This window comes from Aedes albopictus, chromosome 2, assembly GCF_035046485.1.
Source record: "Aedes albopictus strain Foshan chromosome 2, AalbF5, whole genome shotgun sequence".
NCBI lineage: Eukaryota > Metazoa > Arthropoda > Insecta > Diptera > Culicidae > Aedes > Aedes albopictus.
The window spans coordinates 195,375,784-195,397,471 of record NC_085137.1 but is presented as its reverse complement, the minus strand read 5'-3'; the positions used below and the strand labels follow the sequence as shown (position 1 = coordinate 195,397,471).

General features: G+C 36.8%; 1 protein-coding gene across 1 annotated transcript in view; it reads left to right on the top strand.

Moving 5' to 3' along the window:
• Positions 1-5,320: 5,320 nt before the first annotated feature.
• LOC109409635 (platelet-derived growth factor receptor beta) overlaps positions 5,321-21,688 on the top strand; it is a gene marked incomplete in the record, with an annotated part of 434,203 nt that continues 417,835 nt past the window's right edge. The window contains 1 exon segment of the mRNA XM_062850911.1: positions 5,321-6,174.

The following is a 21,688-nucleotide window of genomic DNA, read 5'->3' as shown; positions in this document are numbered from 1 at the left end:
GCGCCAGAGGCCGTTTTTTAAGGATATAATTTTCTTTCAATTGCTTTCAATCACATTCAATCAAATTTTATTTTCAAAATAGTACTTTTATGGCTGGATAAGGTCTTTAGGAGTTGGTTGGTTCGTCGGACAAGCACGAAAAAAATATTAACTTATAAATTAAGAGACATTTTGTGAAAATGGAATTATTTGACAAATGATAATTTTTAGAAAATATTATGTTTTTAGCATGAAATTGTTTTTAAGTACATAGTATTTGTACCTATTATAAAGGTAGGTATATATGCCTTCATCGACAAAAAAATGTTTTGAAAAATGTTCTAACAGTGTTAAGTTTTTTATTAATTTATCTTAAATACGGTTTTTAATATGTAGCACCTTTTTTAGTTTTTGTTTCCTAAACATTTGAAATTATTTTTAAAATATTTTTCAAACATGAGCGTATTAAAGAGTACATATTTCTTCATGGTTTACATGTGTTTAAAAGTTTTTATCTTAGTTCATTTTGCTATGAAAATTATAGGAAAACTTGATTTTATTTAGAAATTGTTAACAATTATAAGGTATCCCATATACGTAACCAATGAATATTTTGACAAAAATTTTAGAGATCCTGTATGACAATGACCTCCTTATTGTATCCTAATCCAAAAAAGTTTAATTCATTGGGATTATTTCATTAAAAATCATCAAATACTGCAAAAAAATGGAATGTCGCATTTTTTTATGGGTCATACTGTACAAAGGTAGATGACAATGAAACTGTCCCTGCACCTTCAGGACAATGATAATCTTTTTCGGTGTTGTCAAGATATATTACAGTCATTGTTTACAATTAATCAATTTTCATCTTCCTTTGAAATATAAGAACTTTTACATTTATCCCCTTAAGTATCTTAACACACAATTTTCATATTTTCTAAAAATTCGCACATTTTGTTAAATATCTTCAATTTCTCCAAAAAATCGCCAAGTTTTGTAATCTTTATGCATAGCAGGCAGCAAGACAATGATCGGACTGCTTTTCCTGAAAGTTTTAGGAAGTAGATCCCATGAATTAATGGGGACGAAAATTTTTTCCGTCCCTTCACACCCCATTTTACGGTACATATTTGGTATTATTTGTATTACAAAAATTGAAAATCTAGTTCAGCCCGTTCATATGGTTTTTAGTTTTGTTTTCAATTTTTTGAAAAATCTGAACGAGGACGGATGAAAAAAAATTACTCCCGTCAAACTGTTTCTCGAAAAGTGACAATTTCATAATTTGAAACTAACAAGAAACTACACACTTAGTTTTTTTGCGAATCTCGGCAAACGAATTGCCGGGATTGGCACCGCCGAGTGCTCGGCAATCATCTTAGCAATAAATGAATTTGACGGGATCTCGGCAATCCCGAAATTGGCAGCTGTCACTTTTTCGCCGAGATATCACTTTTTGTTTGTTTTGATTGCCTGTTTTGGGAAGAGAAGAAGAAGAAGAAAAAGGATGAAAATTAACAGATTTAAAGAAAATTTAAGAAAAGTAAAAGCTTATATTTATTACTTGACTAAAGCGTAAATTGTTAAATTTATCATTTTATTGCCATCACACACTGGAATTCGTCAATCATTGGCTAATAATGGTATCAGGTCAAGCACGGTGCGAACGGGCTTCCCCGAATCAACTTCATCCGTTCTGCAACAAAGTATAGATTAAACATTCTTACGTACATTTATTATTCTTACAGTTTCTCGTACCCAGCTTTTTTTATCACTAATTAATTGGGTAATTAAAGATTCGGTTCTTCCACTTTCATAGATCTGGAAAAAGGTTGTCCCACTGGTGAAATCAAAACTGACAGCTCTTTTGGTGAAATTCGACAATGCATTGCATCATTGCCGAGATCTTGGTAAAAAGGTTTACTGTTTTTAGTATTTTCTTTGTTTGCTGACAGTCTCAGTAAATAACTCTGCCAGTCTTTGAAAATTCCAGATCTTCTGCTGAAATCTCGGCTAATTTGCTTGGTAAAGCTCAGTAAACCTGTGCCGATTGTTGAGATACCGGCAAAATCGTATGTTGTCGATCTAGATCAGCAATATTTTCTGCCGAGCTCAAGAATCAATTTTAAGTGTGTAAGCTTTTCTGCCTAGAAACGTGAATTCGTTAGTGCTGGATTGAAGATTTTGTGGGCTTCTGGAAAGCCGAATAATTTTCGTCACGTTTCGCATCATTTCGCGTGTGAGAGGGAAAGGCTAAAGCAGTTCTGTTCCTAGAAGTGATTCATGTGTGGGGTGGGGATTTCCGAAGCCGACGCGGATAGTTTCGATATTTCTCCGTTCGCCGCGTCCCCCTTCTGCAGATGATCGGATTGGAGAAAAACTCACTTCCGCGAGCATGTTTGTGTGCGGAGATGCTCTGTTCTCGTGAGGAAACCCTCAAAAACGGATCCCCGGGGAGTTTTCGTTCTTTGGCGCGTTTTGAATGCCAATTTATTATTTTGAACATGTGTGGATATTAGCGTGGCTCAAAATACCACATGTCAAAAAGTTTGATGGGCCCCTTCTCATTTCGTTCTGTATGACGCCATAGTGATCTGGTCAAATTTTCAGCTCAATCTGTTAACATTTGGTCGGTGCTAAACTCGTTTGAAGTTAGTATGGGAGTTTAAGTATATGAAAGAACATCATTTTTAGCATTTTTCTCGTGAGGGGCTCAGTTTTTTCTCAAATCACATAACCGATTATATAGAACTATAGGCTTATATGTACCAAACAACTTTGTCGAAGATAGCATACTCATCCGAAGTTCGAGAGAAAAGATATTAGCTGCAGACCATACGGTGGTGCTTAACATTTAACACGTAAAGGAATAACAGTAGCAATAAAATCTATAATCTATAGGCTATAGCTATAATCTATAGGCTATAGCTTTTTTCACAAGTGTCTGATGGATTTGCGGTCTTCGACAAAGTTTTTCGATGTATCCTAGGCTCTGACTTTATGTAACCCATTACGTGGTTTAATGGAAATTAGAGGCTCTCAAGAAAAAAATGCAAAAAACGATGTTTTCCCATATAAACTCCCATACAAACTTCAAACGAGTTTAGCACCGCCCAAATATTAACGGATTGAGCTGAAAATTTGGCCAAAGCATCGTGTCGTCATGTAGAACGAAATGAGAAGGGGCCCATCGAACTTTTTGAGATGTGGTTTTTTTTATATAAGCTTGAGCCACCCTAGTGGATATTGTTTTATTTAACTGAATGCCGAACGGCAATGCCGCGCCGAAGCTAAGAACAGACTCCTGAACAAAACCGAACGCCTTCACAACCAGATCTCCTAGCAGCTCAAGGAGTACCAGGATCTGATGGACATCAAGATCTCACTGGACAAGTTGCAGTCACCCGAGGAATTCCTCATGAACATCACCCCTGTAAGCCAGACCATAGTTCCAGTGCGGCCAGATCGGAAGCGCTGTGTAATACACCGCAGCATGTCGCCGCCTAACGCAAGCGTACCTTGCTGGACAAAAAGTACGACCGCGGTGTGTCGGACTTCTTGGTCACTTCGTCTGCCAAGGGAAACATCAAATCAAGATAAGATAAGGTAAGATAATTTGGTGAGTTCGTTCTGATTTAATCTGGTAATCATGATCATTGAGCTCAAAATCCAACAATAACATTTCAATCGCATTGCCTACCTATAGTGAATCTTAGACCATTCCTTTACCAAAAACTCGACTTACTATTTACGAAAGCGTCGGTGAGTCGCTTACCTTTCGATTAATAGATGTCATCCCATCCCCTCCGCATAACTCGTTTCTTCTCGTTTCAGAGAGCTATCAATAGCGCTTAAGCCTAGGCTTGTTAGCCAGAACACAGTGCACAAATGCCTGTGTCCCATCCCTGAAGCAAAAAAGCCAATGGGAGGGATAAAATCTCTTAGCTATGTTAGTCCAAACGTTGGTGTTCAAATATACTGAAACTCTTATACTCACACCAATCCATCTCCACACGATCTACTCTAATACACTTACATAATCTGAACCTTGTCGCTTCACTTGCTTATAGTGAATCCCAAATCAACCCTTTCCAAAGATCCAACTACATGACACCTATGGGGGCATCGGTGAGTCGCTGACCTCTTATAAAGTAGGTGTCATATCATCACATCTTCTCCTCGTAACGGAGAAGATGGGCGTGGCCGGCAATAGAAGTTTTCATGTCTATTTTATTTCAATCTCTGATTGGATAGCTATTCCTTCCCAAATAGCATTCCATAAGCAATTAAAATAGCAGTACTAAAGTTTAAGCATGACTACTTTTAGTATGTAATCTACGAATTACGCAACGCAAATTTGTGAAAAAAAAATCTGGAAGAATATAAAATCAAGCAATGTCAATCAAAATTTCAAGCAAAAATGGTAAACCCACAGTACCAAAATCAATCTACAAAATTCCGCGAAACATTAACGAAAATTTTGTTTTATATTGAAAAGTAACCAGTACCGAGTGAATACCGATTACGTATATAGCTCACGAGATACATATTTTTGAATTTCGTTTCGTATCGCTATGAGAAAAAATGTCATATCGCATACCCCTAAAATAACGCATTGTATTATTTTGTTGTTATTCTCTTCTACTTGGGTTGCTAAAACTTAAGCTATGCGTAGGACCGTCGTGAAAGATCACCATACGCTTCTACAGCAAGCTACAATTTGGCTCGCTTTCGCTTTGTCACTTGCCTACAAGCATTTCCATCGATTACGAAGAAAAACAGTACCGATGAAAGTAAACATCTTCACCTCATTCCAATTTCCGTAAAAGAATGGCCAATCTTATGTCGTTTTCGTTTTTGCGGTGGTGCAACACCGGTGTAGCACTTTTGCACCGAAAATGTTCGATTTTGATTTTCGTGCTCCACCGGTGCAGCACTTTTTCTGCACCGCGCATGATAGTGTAGCACTCAAAAAATCGGGAGTGTAGCTGGTGTACACCGTGTCCACCAATCAGCGTTCGCAAAGTTGTCAATATTTTGGTGTTTATACACGCACACCAATGCAACTGCACCGAAAATGTTCTGTTTTTCAGCAAGAAGTGTAGCACGAAGCGGTGTAGCACCGCCGCAAAAACGAAAACGACATTACACCATCGCCGGTGCGCGCATATTCCTCCACGCTCCCGCAATGTGGGCTCGCAGTAAGAAGGTTCAGCATGGTCGTTTGTTCCATCCATGGGAGCTTTGGCTCGTCGTCGTCGTCGTCGTCGTCGTCGTCGTCGTCGTCGTCGTCGTTGTTGCCACCGTGCCATGCCGTCGTCGTCGTGGATGATTTGTGTGTGTTTCAGTTGTACGTCGGCGGTCGGACCTGTTGGACGTGCTTCGTTCCGGTTTCGTCGGGACATTCGCTACCGTACGTACGCGGTGAGTCTTTGTCTGGTGCGCGGTCCTCGGTCGGAGGCGGAATTTCTTCGATTGGCAGCGTGTTTACCGCGCGCGCGGTTCCTTGTGAGTGTTTATTGGGGGCGAAGAAAACCCACCCAGCCAGGGGAAAAGTGTGACGGAATATAGAAAGATAGTTTTTGACGAAGATGAGCTGGTGATGATGGGTGCCAAGAGGCAACACCACAGAGAAAACGCGACCCGGCATCGGGATAGTGGTGTTTACACTAATTTTCAATTTTCCTACGTGTGAATTGTCGATCACGCGGTCAAATAAACAGTGGCGGTAAAGTTTGCTCGGGGCGGGCTCGGCAATAGCTGAGCTGGTTGGCGGCGGGTGGCACGCGTGGAAAAAAAAAGACGATGTTATTCTTCCTCGACTATGAATTATTAATTATCGCTTAACACTTGGTGTGGTGTTTGGAGAGTGTGACCTCCCACTGAGGAGGAGACAGTGTATCAAGTTAACTATTACGTTAATTGAAGTACCATCGCATCGTGGAGCGATAAATGCGGAATTGCAGCAACACGTCACCATAGAACTGTTTACACGGTGGATATTTATTTTTTCGGATGGTCGCGCCTATTGTCATGGTTGGAAATAGAATTTGACCGTTTGGTGATAAAACACAGCGTATCATGTGGAAATCCGATCGCAATCGGAAGTTTGGTGTGGTGTGTAAGCAATAGTGAAAACTCCCCGGTTCAACCCCGAGCTATAATTGGGAAATCGTTTAATCATCGTCCAGGGTAGGTGTACTGATTATGGGTAGAATTCTGTGGCAATGGTGATAACGAAATCAGCTTCAGGCGTTTTAAGTGGAATATCTGTTAACCGTTTAACGCTCATGGTGTCTGTAGGCCACCAGTACTTTTCAATGAATCTAAACCAATTCAGCTCAATATTAACAATCAACTACTAATGATTCACAAACGAAAACTAACTACTTTGATAAATTTAGGAAAATTTTGACAACACAAAGCATTCCTCGACATTAAAAGTGCTGCAAAACTGCCGTGAGAAGAAATGGGTTAGCCCTTCAGAATGCTAACCATTCATTGTAATTAATTAATTAATATCTTTATTAAAGAGACTTTCAGCCCTTGGCTGGTTCGTCTCTGTATATGAAATATGAATCTTAAGGATTCATATCAAAAGTTTACATAGTTTGTTTTACAGAGTTTTCATAATGTTTGCTTAACAGAGTTGATTGTTTGATTACTACGGGAAATTTCATAATTCTACTTTTACATATAATATATCCACATTTACAAGTCCAAGAACAAGTCCAGTTCCGTCCAAAGTCGATTATTCCTTTTTTTTCAAAATCCAAATTCGCTCAGTGTGTATTCGTTTGGGTTGATTGACATCTAGGTGGCGGTGCTGGTAGCAAAACGACGATGGGCGCCGTTTTTCTCATCGGTCACCAGATGGCAGGAGGCTCACATTCGCATCATTCGCATCCGTTGCTGGGAACTGTCAAAAACTTAAAACAAAAAGCTATGATTGTTTACTTTGGAAGAAATAGAAAATATGTGAAACAAAATTCCTATTCCAGCAAACGAAAATGCTAGATTGCAGTCATTTGGAGTGTGTTATCTCCCACGCATTTAGGGGAGAGTGGTAGGTATATGAATCGTGTATTAGTAATCAATACATTAAACGTTTTAGGTCCAAGTTCATCTGCTATTGATGTAGTATTTTTGTGTGCTCGTACTAGATTCGATTAGTTTCGCGTGAAGTGCCTGTACGATGGAAACGGATTGCAGAGCTGTTGAGGTGTTTTTATATAGATTTATACAGATCAGCCTCCTTAAGAAATGAAATTAGCTCTGTTTCTGCTGCTGCTTCATTTCTAACCATTCATTGTAAGCTAAACAAATAAGTCAAACAAAACCGAGATTTTCATGCCAGTGTTCGGGGTCGCACTCCAGACTCAGTACTGTTTCCATCACTTCAAACAACAAAGTGTTGTGTTTGTACCGAGGTACGTACAGACAAAAACAGGTATCCTTCACCAGGTACTTTTCCCACTTGTAAGAGTGTTAACGGAGTCATTTTATTCTTTTGACATTCAGGCACATTTCCTTGAAATAGAAAAAGGTGTTTGCATGTCTTTTTTTCTATTTGCAATGAAGAATCGCATTGTTCAATGTTGATAATCACTTCGCAGGAAATTGAATATCTGGTCGTCTCGGAGTTCAGACCAGCAGACTAATGAATAAAGCAACAATTCAAGTTGAGTAAAATCAAACCACTTGAACACTGTGAATTTGCGCCAAATGAAATATGTTAATACAGTCCTTTCGACCCCAAAACAAGGTATTGATTAGTGATCGAGGCGTTAAAAATAGCTTATTTTGATATTGTGTAGGTATTGCGACACCGGCCGAAAATACCTCACTGAGTTATTGGTTTGGTATTGAGGATTGCTTGAGACATTATTCAATAACTGGAAAATCGTCGATTTTTATGGAGGTATTGTAAGACCTGGTGTTATTATTCACCATACCGTAAAATGGGGTGTTAGGAACTCATGGGGTGTTAAGGGATTCATCTTCTCATACTACTTATAAAAATCGCTAAACCGTATGAAAAATGATTTACTAATTCCAAATTCTCCTCAAGTGTGTGTTGGAAATAAAGGTACATAAACTATAAATATTACCACTTATAAAAATACGTTTTTAAATGGACACTAGACATCAAAAATAGAACGACATTGAATTTTCTCAATTTTGCTACCCTTGAAACATTCATTTGTAAGGTCAGAAATATAATTAGGAAAAATATGTGAGCAATCGTAAGGTGTTCTACAACTCATTTCAAACGAAACTAGGGTAAAATGTTTGATGTTAATAAGGTGGTTTTTGAACACCGACAATTTTTTTCTAGTTCCATGAACTGGTTAGGGGATGAAATTTCTCATATAACTTTTTTGTTTGTATCACGAGGTTTTGAAGCAATTGATTCATTGTATAACAGTAACTTTTCTAAATGACGTACTACGGATTTCATTTTGGGTCATAAGCATCACAACAGTTGCTATGGATGATACATACAACTAATACAATATAGATCTTTAAAAACAAGTGTTAGATTGATACAATAATTGAGAAATTGATCAAATATTTATACTCAATGCCGCAATAGCCCCTCTTTACAGAAGTTTGTGTTCATTAGGTGTTATGTTATGTTTCAACGAAGGTGTATTCTTCAAAATAGATTTTCCATCTGTTTCCTTATTTAAATATGATCAATTATTGGCGTTAAAACGTGACAACTTTTTGAAAATGTGGAATATGCTCACTTGTTCTATATACGTATTATGTAAACCAGACTGTCACTAACACTTGCAAAAGCAAGTATTTATGAAGATGACGCATGGCTGCTAAAATATCTCAACATCTAAAATATGACCTATCAGCGATGCTCCAGAGTAGAAATATCAGCATTGAAGTTTACACACTGGGCCGTCTAATGATGCTTGCAAATAAAATATTTCAATATAAAAGAGTTTTTAAATGAACGAAAAACTGTCAATACACTTCCTTACCCAAGTAACAATTCCATTGCTGATTGGTGTTGATTGATTTTTATTAAGGTTTTATTATCGAAATAATTAAAACTCACAGTTTTATAACTGCTTTTATGAAAACCATTGATAAAATGTTTTATAGTATACTTGAAGATATCCATAAAAATAAATTTCAAGAGTAAACAAAACTTTCCGACATGTAAACCTTCTGGCAATCATTATTACCACAATAAAATTGTTAAAACTCTCAACAGATGGCGATCCGTTCGATTAGTAACGACATCTGTTGGTGGAAAAGCAGAAACTACGACACTGCTAGGTTTATTGCGGTCATCATAAAAGCAAACTTGCTTACGTGAATGAAAAATAGTTAATTTCGCTTAAATTAGCAATGAATTGATAGTTTACCACCATTTTCATAACATGCTCACATAAATAAACTCTCTCTGCTGAGTTTTCTTGAGATTCGAGATGGTTTTACTAAATTCACAAATTGATTTATTTCATTCCAAGATGATAATATTCACTATTTCCGAAGCGCATTAATTTTATGATTCTGCAACCCCAATATTCACGGTAAATTCGAATGCGCATAAGCCTACCAGCACAATAACTACTAAAATATAACTTTGAAATAATCGCTTTCTACTTACGAATGATGTATCCTCCTCAACTTAACGTGCCATCGAAGAAGCTTCTCTGCATTTTGAGCTGTCATAGTTTTTGTTGAAAAAAAAAAACAACAACAATCGAGAGGTCTTAAAACGGATTTATTGCTACTCTTAATGCGGTTTGCTAAACCTCTCCAAGAGTGGTCCACTTAGCCGGAAGATGCTCTTAAAGAGGTTATCAAGAGGTTTTGATGTATGATTCAGTTTTATTGCAAGTTTTATAAAATTGGTCATGAAGATCTCTTGTAGAGCCGAACAAAACTTAAAATGTTACTTGGGTAGTTTACAACCTGTTGATCAGTCTGAACTGTTCAATTTGGTTACTCTAAACAGTAACAGTGAACAATGTGTTTGTTAAAAATTGCAGCCACTCAGGTACAATTGACGGTATTTTTTTTCAGATTTCGAGGCTTTAACGAAAAAATCTTATATACAAAGGTAGATGACAATGACACTGTTCCTGCACCTTCAGGACTATGATAATCTTTATCGGCGATGTTCAAGAAATATTGCAGTCACTGTTTACAATTAATCAACTTTTATCTTTCTTTGAAATCTAAGAACTTTTACATTTATCCCCTTAAGATCCTTAACACCCCATTTTAAAATTTTCTAAAAATTCGCACATTTTGTTAAATATCTTCAATTTCTCCAAAAAATCGTCATATTTTGTAATCTATATGCATAGCAGGCAGCAAGACAATGATCGGACTGCTTTTCCTGAAAGTTTTAAGAAGTAGAACCCATGAATTAGTTGGGACGAATTTTTTTTCCGTCCCTTCCCGATCAGAAAGGTATAACAATATTATAACCGATTGAGTTATTTATTTCAAAGTTTTTTCATAACAGAATGAGTTATAAAATTCGCCGGTTAGGTGTTAAAATAACAAAAAGTATAACTAAAATTGCTCTAGCCATAACATAATTATAACAGGTGTTGATACAATTTTAACAAATTTATAACAACGTGAGATATAATAAATATTGGAATGATCAAAAAGTTATAACACATGTTGTTATAAATTAGATAAAAATATATTGGGTAAACATTGAGTTGGGTAAAGTTTAACTCATTTTTAGGGGAATTTTTATTAAGAGTGTTATTTATTTTAGCGAAAATATTTTTGTATAAAAAACTTGCCCTATGTAGTATATAAAAAACCCTCACCCTAACGGGAATCGAACCAAGGACGCCATCCTTTAACTGCAATCGGGCGCCTTTATCAATGAGACCATTGCAGCACTTGAAGTGAAGGGCGGTGTATGATCAAGTGGTTCTTCGTTTTGGCGGCTGGTCTATAAATAGACTCATTTGTCCAACGTACAGGGGAGAGAAAATATGACGTCACATAAAAGTGTTCTTGATACAGTTGATCGCAATTACGTCATCTTAGGATGTAATAACAAAAGTGGATATAATTTGGTTACAATTGTAACTCAATAATTTCCTCTGCATTTTGGCATGCTTTATCTCATGATTCAGACCAGAAATAAATGCCGTATCTTCATCAAAGTTGTAGAGATAGTTAATGGCTAAACAGTGAAAAGAGAGGTACAATTTCACCTTCTCTTGGTGCTAGCGAGCAATTAAATCAGAACATTTCGACATGTGTTATTGAATAATTATCTAATGTTCCTCACCATCAAGGAAGTTCCTGCCTATGGCAATGTTATGCAGTAGTCTGGTGGTTTAAAATTTCACCGCATCGTGGCGTTAGTGTGCATTACTGGAGATTGTCAGATTTAGATGGCTTGTAAAATAAAAAATGCAGTGTTTAAAGCACAATTTCAACATTACTTGGTACAAGAATTGACATACTAAAGCAATTCTGTGGCGTTTGCCTTGCCTTGTGATGTCATGTAATGTTTTTATTTTCAGCAAAAATAGTTTAAATAAGAAATTCCCCCACTAGTTGAAAGCACGTGCTCGGCATTTGCTCAAGATGCATGACGATGTCCATCAACACATCAGTAAAAAAGAAACAGCCTTCTGCTATTGATTGTTTTTTTTAAGCTTTCAACAGTGTTTCTCATTTTGAACTACTGCACAGATTATCACATCTATTTGATTTCAGTTAAGATTCTGTTTTATTGAGTAAACCCTATTTGAATAACCGCTTTAAAATTGTGGAAATCAAAGGAAATCATTGAAGCCCGATCGGTACCGGTGACGAAATCGGGTTTAGCGAATACTTGGCAGCTGTAAACATCCATTCGAATATTCATTACATGTGCGATACAACTGCGGTAACAAAAGTTTGGAAGTGTCTATGAAGATCGCCTTACACGCAGTTTCGGAAAAATATGAATTTAATACCGAAATATGTAACTAATTGGCTGTAAAACATGTAAACCCATCATTCAATAACCCTTGAGCAAGGTGATGGCCATTTTTCACAAATTGTTTTAAGTTTAAAGCGTTATTTTTAACAAATAAAAATAGACCTCTCGTCGATCAATTTCACCCCACTGATCAATTTCACCCGAAATCACGGTACTCTATCGGGCGTGCCACAAGGATCGGTTTCAGGACCATTGATATTAGCCTTATTTATCAACGGCCTTCCTTCATCTTCGAGTATGTAATATCCACACCACATTATTTGCAGATAATAAGAAGCTGTATTTCTACTGAATTGATATGGACGTTAATTGCATGGCAATGGAACGTGACTAACGACATGCAGTGCCGGATTTTGGCTTCGGGGGGCCCGGGGCAAACCCTATAATGTGGGCCCCCAAAAACAAGAGTTTGAATAAATTAAACATACATCGATTTCTTTTCAATGTTGTGTATTATTATTTTTTTTATGGTTTAGAAAAAAAATATGCCACACAACTGTTTTGTTCATCCAAAGGATACATTTAAAAAGTATACCTTTTCCAAACCATATCTCCAAAATTTCGGTAGATTATTTAAATATTCAAAAAAAACGAACATTTATTTTAATATTTATGCTAAAGTACCGTATTTAGGTTTACAGCGTAAACTATCTTATTTTAAACTTTCATAATCAACTTTATATTTTAAATTTTCATCCGAATTTACAAGATTTATGAATACTTTAAAACGAAGCGTTCAGTTCAGATTAAAATATTCTTCGAGTGAACAAATGTTCACGAGATGTTTTTTGAAAACTAGGTTTCCAAAACTGCCCCAAATTTCCCGAACTCTCTATGAATCATTATCTTCTCTCTCCCATGATAACATCTGTCCTCAACAAACTGATGCAGATGTATAACAAGCAGTTTGCTAGAGACGCTTTTTGTTGTAACTTAAAGTTCTAAAAACGTTTTCTTCTAAATTTATCATAAACTTCTAGGGGATTTTGTAGAAACTCGCGTATACCAACATTACAGTTTTACCTGATTATAAAATACGGTAATACCTCTCTAGATATGAATTTGCTGCAACCAAGCATTAAAACTGATCCATCAAAAGAGTAATGCTGGGAAATATACTTAAATTCTACGGTTGGATTATTTAGCAATGAAAATATAGGTTTTTAAGCTAAATCGAAAGAGAAAAATGTTTTTGCATCAACAATTTGAAATTTAGGACTTTGATGTGCAATTATCAAAAAATATAAAACTTCAATGCTTCAGGTTTTTTGGGGGGCCCCTCTAATCGGGGGGCCCGGGGCACTTGCCCCCATTGCCCCCCCTTAAATCCGGGCCTGACGACATGGCGTGACCACATTAGATATAAATTTCAAAGCTCCACAAATTATTTTGTTATTAATCAATTCTTCAAAAACAAAGGTGAGTTTCATTTGCATACGACTAATTGATCCAGTTGTATCATGTTAATTCAATAACAGTGATAAAACTTCTATTTTCAGAATAATTTATTAAAATAATCTTGAATGGGACTACAAACTGCAAAACCTATGGAGGATTGTGAGACTTAAAACTTACTTCATGAGTGCTAACAGTTTCAATGAAAGTCATCCTTTCCATATCCATTTTGTTGCCTAACTTATCATAGCTTCATGTGACCGTTTGAGTGTTGCATTAACCCTAGTAGGAAGTTGGGGTCAATATGACCCAGACAAGCACGCTGAACGTACGCTACGCCTTCGTGGTGCAAAAGCCTCTAGTGTGGCTCACCTACAATGACAACTGCTGGGATACTCATTTCTTATTTTTTTTTAACTACGTTGCTGTGCGATGCTATATATGTAGAATCCTTTGCTAAGGACCTAAATTTTGTGGCCTCATCACTAAGATACTGATGATCTTAAGGCTTAAGCATCCGTCATCATTTTTCGGAAAATAAAAAGCAGTTTTCTCGTTGTAAATCAAAACATCGACCATGAAAATATATTCACTGCATTCTATTAATCATGTGGTGTACAGTGAATAATAGCGCGACAATATCCATCTGAGCTTTCTTAAAAGTTTGGATCATAATTCGAACATGTCAAAAATACTGCATTTGTTTATTTAAGGTTTGAATTTCAATTTGTGTTAGTGAATTTGAACCTAGATAATCAAAAAATCGATTTTGAACTTCCAATAAGGGATAACCCTGAATCTAAATACAAGTATGTCAATAAATACATTTAATGAATAACCTGAATTTTCTTAAAGATCTTTAAGGTCATGATTCGAACTTGTCAAAAATCCTATATTTTACAAGCGCAGTAGCACCACACAACGGCGTAATTGCGTACCAAACACCACTTGTAAAATAGTCATTTGACATAAACTGTATTTTCAAAACTATAACTCAGTTTGTTATAATGTTCATATAAAGATGATCAAAATATTTTTTTGTATTATAACTGACCTTGTTATAATCCTGATATAATTTAATCAGGTTTTCAAATCATTTTTGTCAAATATATCTAAATATAACAAACGTTGATATATCTATCAACCGCTGATATAATTCTGTTACTTTTTTGTTATGCCTTTCTGATCGGGTTAACACCCCATTTTACGGTATATTCTGTTTTTTTAATTTTTATTTGTGTGTATTTCTACTTGTGCTAATAGGACAGATCGGTGAAGTACTAGATTTGTAGTAATGAGCTGTATGCTGTATGGTGAGAAGGTCAATTCTCCGTTTATGCAATGAAATGGTGCAAAAAGCGTGGGTATTATGATTTCTTGCCTAATTTGATGCTGTTTGAGCAAAACTTTGGGAAACAGTGTTGTTGTTTTTTCTATTTCTTGCAACATAAACAACATAGTTATCCAAAGTTTTGCTCAAACAGCATCAAATTAGGCAAGGAATCATAATACCCACGCTTTTTGCACCATTTCATTGCAGAAACGGAGAACTGACCATCTCACCATACTAATATTCAGCTCATTACTACAAATCTAGTACTACACCGAACGTGACCCATTCTACACTACCATATATTCGTTAGAAACACCCAAGTTGTTATTTAAGGTATTCCACCTCCTATACAGGGCTCTTCAATACCTCATTCAGGTTTTAGGTATTGGATTTTGCATACCTGAATTTGGGATTGCACAGGTATTTTCTTCTGCTCGGGATGTCTTTGTACATCCGCTGGGATGGGTAATGTCACGGAATTTCATGAAAAAATGTCATGACATTTTTTTCAATTTCCACCTCTCGCGGTGTAAATTTCGGTCTGTTCACATCATTAATCCATGATGGTGATTACCCGAGCAGGAACGAATAACTGACACATAACTGCAGCAGCCAGGTATTGCAAACAACTTATTTTGGTATTTTGTAGGTATTGATAAAGTACCTCATCAAGTTATTGGTTTGGTGTTGAGGACTGCTTACAAGCACTGCTTACATACAAGTATGCACATAATGGTGTGTACTGTACCAGTCATTATTTTAGGTATTTTACCTCTTATGCAGGGCTTCCTAATACCTCATTCAGGTTGTAGGTATTCGGTTTTCCTCACCTGAATTTGATTTTCTTCAGCTATTTTCTCCTGCTCGGGTATACCTGAGTTGAACAAACAACTCTTAAGCAAACTGAAGCTAAAGAAACTGTTATTCAGCTATCTCTGTTTCTTGGGTAGTTACGGAAAATTAATGATGTCGTCGATAAACATTTCTTTCCAGGGACAGAAAAATAAGCAAATAAAAAAATGACATTTTTATGTCATTTTTCATCCCTGCATCCAACTATTTGAACCAATATCGTATAAAGGAAGATTCTCTTTTTTGTTACATGTGGAACTAGTCAAACTTGAAACGCTATCTGTTGGTGTGATTATAAATAAAAAAATCTATCCAATAGATAGCGCTAAGGTGTACATAATTTCATATACAGCTGTGGAAAATGAATGAAATTTTCCATATAATTGCCTCCTGAAAATTGTAATTTTCCAGAATTCGCTCTGCAAATTACCCAGATGTTCCTGATGGAGTTTTTCTTGAAATTCTTCCTGTGATTTATCATGGAATTTCTTATGAAGTTCCTCCAAACATTTTTCCTAGGACCCTTCTATGACTCCTCCACCATTTTCCAGTGGGTTTCATGTCTCCTAGGATTCCTCTAGGAATGCTTGCTGCAATTGCTCCAGAAGTTCTAGATATAATTTCTCCAGGAATTTCCCCTGTGGTTTCTCTAGGATTTCCAATGATTTATTCTATCATTCCTCCAATGATTTCTGGAACAACTGGAATGACTGGAAGAATCCAGTCATTATTATTATTATTATTAGCTTTATTAGGGAGATTTTCAGCCCGAGGCTGGTTCATCTCCAATCCAGTCATTTCTGCTGGGATAACTTCAAGAAAGTCGAGTCAAGTACAAGACACTGAAGACGACCTTACAGTTGAGGTCGAAATACGTATCTGTCAAAGGATGCAAATGCTTAGTGGAATTCAAAGGAACAGTACTTAACGCGATTTTCTTTTTTACTTTCAAAAAAGCTTCAATAGTATTGCTGCTCAAGGAGTACATATTTCCTAAGATTTTCCCAGCAGTTCCCGCTGGAACTTATCTAGCACATTATGATGATATTTCTCCTTCTGTTTCTCATCAAGATTTATTAGAAGTTTTATTCTGAGATTTTCCCAGGGATTCGTTCAGGTATTTCACCGGTAATTCCTTCGGAAATTCTTACTAGAATTTCACCTGGAATCCAACAGAAATTTCTACCCCATACAAAATATACCCTTATTGCATGGTTTAGGGCCTAAAACTCCGTTATCATCTTGAATTTTAGACCACCATCGTGGATTCTCAGATCGCCATTTATGGACTGCAGATATCTTCCCCATACAAAATATACCCATGTTACATGGTTTTAGTGCCTGAAACTCCATTAAACAGCCGCCATCTTGAATTGGAGGCGCCATCTTGGATTTTAGTCCGCCATATTGGATATTCAGGTCGCCATGATTGGACTCCAAACATCTTCCCCATACAAAATATACCCTATTGCATGGTTTAGGGCTTAAAACTCCATTATACAGCCGCCATCTTGAATTTGGAGTCGTCATTTTGGGTTTTAGACCGCCATCTTGAATTTTGGACCGACATCTAAGAATTTTCGGTCTCCTGTGTTAATATCCTCACAAAATTTATCAACCATGCTGAAGGTTACAAAAAATCGCCGCAGTTTGATGTGGGGCTTGGTCGGGGACTTGGTTCAGTTTTATATGTGGCCAGTTCTACCGGTGCTGGTCCGAATCACTCAAATGGCCATAATGGCATTTTTAATAGCAAACAATGCGGTAAAATTCCGGTTCGATTTGAGCTATAATCCGAAAAATCGGTCAATGGGAAGTGCATTAAAAGTGAGTGACCTTTTTGTACACATACATACATACACACATACACACATACAGACATCATCTCAATTCGTCGAACTGAGTTGATTGGTATATGTGACTTGACCCTCCGAGCCTTCTATCGAAAATTCGATTTTTGAGTGATCATATAGCCTTTCAGTACACTTTGGTGTACGAGAAAGACAAAAACGAAGAAATTTCTGGAACAAGCAATGTTAGATTTTCTAAAAGAATAAATATAGAATGCAAAATGAATTCTTGAAGCATTCTTAGGGAAATTTCTGGAGGCATCGTCTTGGAGACTCGAAGAACTTCCTGAACAAATGTTAAGAGAAATTTCGCTTGATACATTTTAAACAAATCTGTGGAGAAGCTTCTGAAGCCGTTCATGTAAGTTTTTAAGGCGAAACTGGATCCATTTCCCCACTTTTTGGTTTTTGATTTTTTATAAAATAACGAAGCAATATTTTCAAAATCGGTTTTCGTGCACATGTAGAGCATGGATCAGGGTATACCGCCATAAAAGAAGAAGAAGGTCTTAGGAACACTTTTAAAGCAAAAGGATTTTCAGGGGCATTTCGAATGGCTTTCGAGGGAATTTCAATGGGATAATGGAGGTTTCAGAGGCGTTTCAAAGCAGAGCGAGGGAGTTCAAGAGTTTTTGTGAAGCTGTCTCCGAAAATTTTCTAAAACTTCCTGAAATGGTTTCGAAATCACCCTAAAACCTCCACGGATCCCTTGTAACGCACATGAGGCCTCCATAACCCCCGAAATTGCCTGCGTAACACCTCAGAAACCCACCAACAATGCTCTAAAAGTACCTGAAATGCCTCCTAATTCTTTTAAAACCCCCCGAAATTTATAAAACTCCAGGTGTAACACACCTGATATCTTCCAAAACTCCCAAAACCCGGAACCCTCTTGGATCCCATCCCTAAGACCATAAGACCCCCTAAAATTCCCCTGAGACCTTCTGGAACGCCCCATAGACCCCCTGGAACCTCTTGTAACCCTTTGAGACCCCCAGGGATGCCATTGAATCTCTTCAAAGCCTCTGAAACCTCCTGGCACCCCGTGGTATCTCCCAAAATGCCTCTGAAACTTCCCGGAGACAAGCCGGAACTTACCTGGAGCCCTCTGAGATTTCCTGGAACCGTCTGAAACACCATTGAGACCCTGAAGTGCCTCTGAGACTCCCTGGAAACCCCTTAAATGCCCCTTAAACGTCCCTAAGACCTTCTGGTACTCCATGAACCCCCTGCGATCCCTGAGATTTCCATCGCCCTACTGAACTGAGGGGCCCATAATACGCACCTGATGCGCCATTGCAACCCCCCTTTACTCTCCCTTCGCTGCCGTTGTCACTGTTACCGTCATTATTACATTTCCTTTCTCCCTGATTCGCCCCCTTTGCAAGCTGGCCTCTAGGCCTTCTTGTTCCATCCAATTTTTTTATGAACACCAGCTCTGCAGAGTTGTATGTCCGGCAATCTCACAACAAGTCCTGCAGAAGGACTGATTCATATGCAGAAGGTCCTGGATTCTATCCCTGGCTCGTCCCTTTCCTCCTTCTTTATCTCATCATTGACCTGCAACCTGACGCAGCAGGCGCCATTGTCGCCTAAAAATACAAGACCACCAACGCTCACACACTGAAGATGCCTGTTAGTCCCAAGCAGCTATCTCATTGGTTTCTTGTGTGAGTGTAGCTGATCTGGCGATACTGGAGTAGCATCTGCGGGCGGTCAATAAAGCTCAAGCTCAAACTACTTATTCTAATGAAATTGAATCAAAATGAATCTCTTGTGGATTTCTAAACTATCTGTAAAAGCATTGCCTGAGTGAATCTCTGGATAATATCTACGGAAAAAAATCCCGACGAAATATCTCAAGCAGCTTTGTAAGATTTTCGGTAAATGGATGAATTTAAAAAAAAATCTTATGAAATTCTTGGAGAAATGTTTGAATATTCAGTGGATTTTCTGGAAAAAAATATTGAAGGAAACTCGTGGAGAAATTTCTGAACCAATTCAATTAAATTTTCGAATGTTTTTTTTTATTTTTAAGATTGCAAAGGAATCTCTAGAAAAATATCAAAAGGTGTTTAAGGAAGGCATCTGTAAACACAACGGATGATTTTCTGAAGGAAATTCCGAAGGATATTTGACGTAATCCGACGAAAATTTTTTTGTAGTTGTTCCTGAAGGATGTTTTAGAATAATATCTGAAGAAAATTTTCGAATTATTTCTAGGTAGCTTTTTCAAAAGTCCGTGAAGAGTTTCTGTGGAAGTTCCCGGAAAAAAATCCTTGTTGACATTTTCGAATGAATTCCCCAACTAACAATCACTCATTTAACAGGCACCATTATGACGAATTAATTCAGCATAATGTTGAATCACATTTGAATTATTTTCACGTACAACCTATGTTCGGGTTTTGTTCACACAAATTTGGAGAAGTTATAAAGCATCATGTTGTGCACCAACTTAATTTTTTGTTGTTCAAAGCGTTTTACAAATGACAAGAAAGTTGTTATTAAGCTTTGGCAAAAATGACTGAAAATAAATAAAATGCAAAAATGTTGAACTCTCACGAGAGTAATTATTTGCTATCATGTCGAGAACACCTATTATGAAATAAGAATTACATATAAAATTACCTAAATCCGGATTAGAACTCGAGACCTGTCGATTGCCAGCCGCATGCCTTCCTATCTGAGATGCAGCACCCAAAGCAAAACATAATCTTCCCATGACTCAATAATGATCACTCCTGAACTTGTGTTCAGCAGTGGTGAATTAGCACAGCACGTGCTAATCAACTGAACAACGCCTCAACTTCAACAGCTGTTGAGCCCAAAACACGTGTTTTCCATTCTGATTTCGCAGTCAGTATTTTTATCGCACGGTGAGAAAACTTGTATCGAATGCGACCAAAAAATGTTGGTCTTTATTGAAGATATTGTTTCCAGACGTACTAATTGCGATATGAATATGTTTTTATTTTTATTTTTAAAAATCGATCTTTAAAAATGTTTGACAATATGTGGTGCGGTATGGCCTTGGACGTGGTGCATTCACAGCATCTGTTCAGGTAATCCACTCATGCTCAGTCGAAGATCCGTCAAGCATTTTTTTTATTTGTGCTTTTGTCATGGAATCTTGATATTATGTTCAATAAATAGTGCATAAGGATGATTATCATTATTTTTTTTTAATTTTTATTAATGTGAAAAGGATGTTCAGGGATACTTGAAATTTGTCGATTTCTGAATGCTGTTTGATTATCTAGGTGACTGTGGGGACAATATTCAGTAAACACGACAGCACTGAAATGTCAAATGCATCGATCCAAGCGTCCCGTACAATCGAACTGCTGCGGAAGATAAAAAAAATATAATAACCATTTTACAAGATATCTTGTTACATACTAATAATATTAATAAATAAATGCCTCATTTTTACGTTGATTACGTCTCTTGGCACTCAATGTTGAGCTACATAATTCTATTATGTTTTATTTTATGTGATTCGTTTAAAATTTTGGTTCTTTAATAACTTGATTGTCTAAACAGTTTTAGCCATGATTTATCCCATAATCCGGACAAAGTTCTGAGTCATACTATGACGGGCTGAAGGCGTTTATTTGACAAGTGAAAAGCACATTGTTCAGGAGCATATGCTTATCGATACATCAGCTTAATAAGATGCAGACAAATGTTTTGTTAAACTTTTTTGTTAAAGAATGAATGCTTGTCGAATAAATTTCTTGTTAAACTTTTGAAAAGTGTTTTAATTTATCATTGTTGATACCGATGAGGAAAGTCGAACATTGGCTATTTTCTCAATTGAAAAATCATTTAAACAGTTACGTGTTGAGCATAATTTTAGTTCAGCTATCATTACCATTATTAAGCCACAATTCAGCAAGCTTGCTTGTTTGTGACTTGCAATTGTTAGTTGGGGTTGATTTCGGAAAGAGTAATAATTTTCTAAAAAAAAATAGAAGAATTTCTAATTGAATCTCTGAAGGATGTTTTTCAGGAACCTACGGAGAAATTTTAAAAATTCTCCAGAAGAATTTCTGTATTTTTTTAAGAAACTTTTGCAGAAATCCATGAAGGAGTTTTTGTAAAAACATTGGAGGAATATCTACAACAATCTTTGAGAGATTTTCTGGAAGAACTCATTGCGATTTTTTTTTGTAATACTTAGTGGAATTTATGATCATACCAAGAGGATTTTTCTAAAAAAAAAACTTTGAAGAAAACTTCCGAATTCTTCTATTTATGGAATCTGAATAATTTTAG